Consider the following 4,800-nt stretch of genomic DNA (forward strand, 5'->3'; position numbering starts at 1 on the left):
AATTTCTGATTTGGGCTACAAATTAGAATATCATCTCTATACCGTAGGAGGCTCCCTGTTTAAGCTCTAAGTTCCTCAAGTCCTCTTTAGTGCCCAAGCAAAAAGGTGAGGACGGTCTCTAAATCCCTGTGGAGAGAACTGTCCCAGTATATTGCTGCTTTTCTCTTGAAAGGGACTTTCCCGTTAGGAGGCAAACAGAAATTCGGAATCTGGATGTAGGGTGATGGAGAAAAATGCATCTTTTAAACCCGAGACGCAGACCCACTTAGCGTCTCCTGGAATTTGGGAGAGAACTGTGGCCACAACTGCCCCTGGAGGGTGAACTGGAATGACAGCCTCATTCTCAAGGCCGAGGTCTTGCACTGTCTGATACCTCCTGAGAGTGTCACGGCAGGAAGAATGGGAGTATCATGTGGGGGTGACGAGGTTTTGGAAGGCCATACTTGAGAAACCTGTCTGTGAGGGGCTGCAGTCCTTTACGAGCCTCTCCCTCGATTGGACACTGCTTTTGGTTAGGCAATCAGCTGGGGCCTTTTAGTGTTATAACTACTGGCACAGCAGAATTTGCCTTACCAGGTATATTCCCTTTTACCACGCAGTAGGGTCCCCCTGTTGGCCATTCCGTAAGGAAGACCTGTGCAGTCCTGGTAAGTAAAATCCATTTTGGCCTGAGCTGGAATTTGAACCTTGCCCCCAATTTAGCAAGTGAATCTCTCCCTAGAAAAGGAGCAGGACGCTGTGGGACAATTAGAAACTCATGAGCAAACATGTGTCTTTCAAAGTGACTTGTCAGAGCAGGAATAAAGAATCTCCGCCTGGGGGTCCCCTCCACCCCAACTATGGCTATAGACCTAGAGGAAAGTTTTCCAGGGAAGGAAATCAAAGTGGCACGAGCTGCCCTTATATCCATAAGCAATCAAATTGGCTCACCCATGCTGCCTTAGTTTGTCCACAGTTCCTCTTAGGAGATGGGAGTGTCACAGGTGTCTGTGGGTCCATCTAAAGCTTTTATAGCGTACATCAAATATTTGGGGCGATTGATGGATGAAATGATGTCTTATTAGTGCCTCTCTGTCTCTGGAAGATGGATCTATTTTAGTATGCTTGTAGAAAGTCTCTGTTAATCAGTTACAACACAAAGCTGGATTTTCTTCTGTACCCTGTAAGATCCCACTTACTTTAGTCGTAATTAACTGACTTTTCAGTGCAACTTTGCATCCCGCTACTAGACGTTATCTCTAGTGCACCCTGAGCGTTACAGTCCCAGTTTGGCTATGTTGAAGAGAGAATAGCCCCTCCAGGGTGGTTTCCTTTCCTCTTCAAGGCATATTGCTCATTTGTGTAGTTTCTAGCCTCTTGAAGGATTTTTTTGTTTTGCATCTGGGGTACAGCAGGTGGCCAAGATGTATTGGACATTTCACTGGGATAAATCAAAACCACGGGCCAATGTTCAAAAACCATCTGCAAACTTACTAGGATCTTCTGGTCTTTGGCCTAAGGGGTCCTTGCTCTGTTGGACATCTGCAACTGAAAAAGGGCCCTGTGTGCTCGCGAGTTCCCTCTTGGCCCTGGAACTTCTCCCAGGGCCAGATAAGCTGTGGATTAGGGTAATAAGAAGCACCACTTTGGGTTCTACCTACGGAGCTTAAAGCTGTCTGAGAAGCATGCTGAGGGGGCTGAGAATCACTGGGGTCACTAGGCTCTAGTGGAGTTCTTTGGGGGGGCTTGAGTTTTTGGCCTAGGGACTCTAAGGAGGAGGTCGAGGAGACTTCCCATTTTCAGACAGATCAGAGCGACCCATATCCCTTTGAGAGACAAGTGGGGGTCTCCAGACAGGGTCACCCAGAATATCTTTTTCCTCCTCAGGGCTCCCTCTAAACACCATAGCTCATGTGTATTCCCTTTGATAAAGAGGCACAAAAGCCCGAACATAAGGCAATTTCATTCCACCTTGCGTGTTTTAAGCAAAAGCTCTGTAACTGGAGAATAATCTCATAATTTAAAATACCGTCTTGTACCCATCTCTCACCACCTCCTAGTTCATATTTAACCGAAACCATATTACAATAACAGAAAAGCTGCATCCTATTTTAGGTTGTGAGGATGAAACCTTTCCCATTCATGGAGAACACAGCCTACTGGCAATGTCAGCGAAATCTGTGTGATCACAAGATCCAATACACTTCCCATCTGTGTGTCTTGGGACCTATAGAGAGAGGAGACGGCTAGGCCTATGCTCCTTAAGGAGGTGTCCCATGCATAAGGAGGAGACCTGAAATCCACAAGGTGCCCCTTGTGAGACTTCACAAAACCTAAATAGATGTTTTGATCCAAGAAACTTTTTTTTTTTTTTTTTTTTTCCTGAGACAGGGTCTCACTCTGTAGTTCAGACTGCTCTGGAACTCACTATGTAGCCCAGGCTGGTCTCAAACTCACAGTGATCCTCCTGCCTCAGCCTCCCGAGTGTTGGGATTACAGGCATGCACCACCACACCCCGCTTTTATCCAAGAAATTTAAAGTGATACTGGCATTATGAAAGACAGAAGAAAGCCCCCCCTGGGACTTTTACCTCCATATTTGGACCCATGAACACATTAGGGAGAAGGGGGCTGGGCCATCTGTTGGCCTTACCTAATCCAAAGTCCTGCAAAGTAAGAGCAAAACTTCCCCAAGCAAAGTTCCCTTAGCCATCTAGTTGGACCCTTTGATGGCTCAACTTGCATTTAATCTGAGCCCCTTAATGGCTCAGCTGGTATTTTGAGTCCCTTGATGACTCTACTTAACCAGAAACCATGTGGGAAAGCATCTCTCACAGTTATTCTGACAGAAAAAGTACTAAGAGTTGCAAGGACCATTTTCATACACTTATTGATACTTTAGTTAAATTAAAAAAAATTTTTAACTTTAAAAATTTAAAGTTTTGTTTAAATGTTTAAATTTGCTGTTTTGTTCAATCATCAGGCATAAGTCTTTATCTTAGCTACATTTAAACAGGGACACACAAAAGCCAGGTGACAATGGCCCCAGGCAGGCTCTTGGAGGGGCTAAAGCACTAGGTTTTGGCGTAAATCCAGAGCATTTTCTCATTTCTCCCCACACCCACCAGGATGAAGTAGCAGGAGGTGCTCTGGTTGTAGCCACCACCCAAAAGTTTTGTACTTGCAAAAGGTTGGCTGAGTTCTTAAAGGGATAGTGCCCAGTTTTTCCTTCCCATCAGAAGAAAGAAAAAGATTCTTCTTTCTGGGTTTTCATAAGCCCACATGCTGTTTAAAGTCAGAGGCCTGGGCTGGGGATTCAGCGCAGTGGTTCCGCTGCCTGCTTTGAAAGCGCAAGGTCCCAAGTTCGATCCCCGGTACCATAATAATTAATTAATTAATTAAAATCAGAGGCTTAGCCTGTAAGGTTGATTATTTTTTAAAAGGGGAAAAAAGAGATAGAAAAAAAGTTGGCAGGAGCTGGTGCCGCCTGCCCAAGTGTGGGTCAGGCGATCAGACAAGATGGCGGCTGCCGCGTACACAAGCTGTGAAAAAGCCTTTTACAAACGAAGGCGTGCAAAGGCCAGGTTGATTTCAGAAAAGAGCAGCAGCTTATAACAAGCATGTAGAAAACAAGGACCCCAGGTGTGGAGAGGGTGAAGGAAGGGCAGGCGAATGGGGAAAAAATAGGAACCAAGATACATCATGTAGAGGTACAAGATCCCAATGATGAATGTAACTGTACTGTACACCTAAATTGTACCAATGAACGTAATGGAAAGAAACAAACAAGGACCCGTGGGATGAGCGCAAGCAGCTAGAAAGAACAAACAAAGCCTATATTTCCTTCCTCCATCCCCATGGCCAGGCCAAGGAGCCCCTACCTGGTGCCTTGAGAAGAGTCCTTGGATTTCTAGCCTAGGAGAGAGACAGTGAGGAAAAGGAGACAGAAGGAAGAAAAAAACCTCGAGGAGTGAAACCAAATTTTTACCCGGCTTGTCTCTGGTACCTAAGCCTATTGCTCATGCCTGGCCACGTCACAATGTACTGTCCTGGCTGGTTCACCAAACTGTTATCAGGCAGTTTGTTTCTAAAAGGTGTTTTGCCAACTAAACATTACCAGGTTCTGGATAGCTCGCCTCTCCTGGAGTTGGATTCCAGGTTCTTCTGGTCTTGTACAAAGAATTGAACAAAATGAGCAAAAAGCAGTGGCAAAGTTTATTCAAGAGATCCAAAATGATTGCTGCGAGTTCAAGACCAGCCTGGGCTACACAGTGAATTTCAGAGCAGTCTGAACTACATAGTGAGACCCTGTCTCAAAAAAACAGGAAAAAAAAAAGTGATCCAAAATGAAGGATAAGAAAGAAAAACAGAGCCAGCTTAGGCCACCTAAATAGAAAAAGAGGGAGAGAGCAAAAAGATGCTCTGCACCTGGGAAACATAGCATAGGCTACCATAGAAAGTTAGGCTAACACCAGCTCCTCATGGCTACCTTTTGAAATATATATTGTCTAATATCAAGGAAACCCATAAGAACTAGAACATATGGGTCCTGAGAGGTAGTGCTAGGATCTCACACCTCAGGCTGACATCAGGTCTAGGTCATCCTACTGCAAACCTGCTCGAGTTTTCTTGAGAAGTCCATATTCAGGGGATTGGGAAATGTTCTGTGCAGGTGTCTGGCATCTTGTAGTTAACAGGTCATGCCTACTCCTGCAGCCAGCTTTTGCCACCCCTTAATCTAAGTGGTGCATGCTTCTAATCCCAGTACTTGGGAGGCTGAGGCAGGAGGATTGTCGTGAGTCTGTGGCCAGCCTGGGCTAC

The sequence above is a fragment of the Fukomys damarensis genome, unplaced genomic scaffold (assembly GCF_012274545.1).
Source record: "Fukomys damarensis isolate Sample0158 unplaced genomic scaffold, DMR_v1.0_HiC HiC_scaffold_30, whole genome shotgun sequence".
NCBI classification, from domain to species: domain Eukaryota; kingdom Metazoa; phylum Chordata; class Mammalia; order Rodentia; family Bathyergidae; genus Fukomys; species Fukomys damarensis.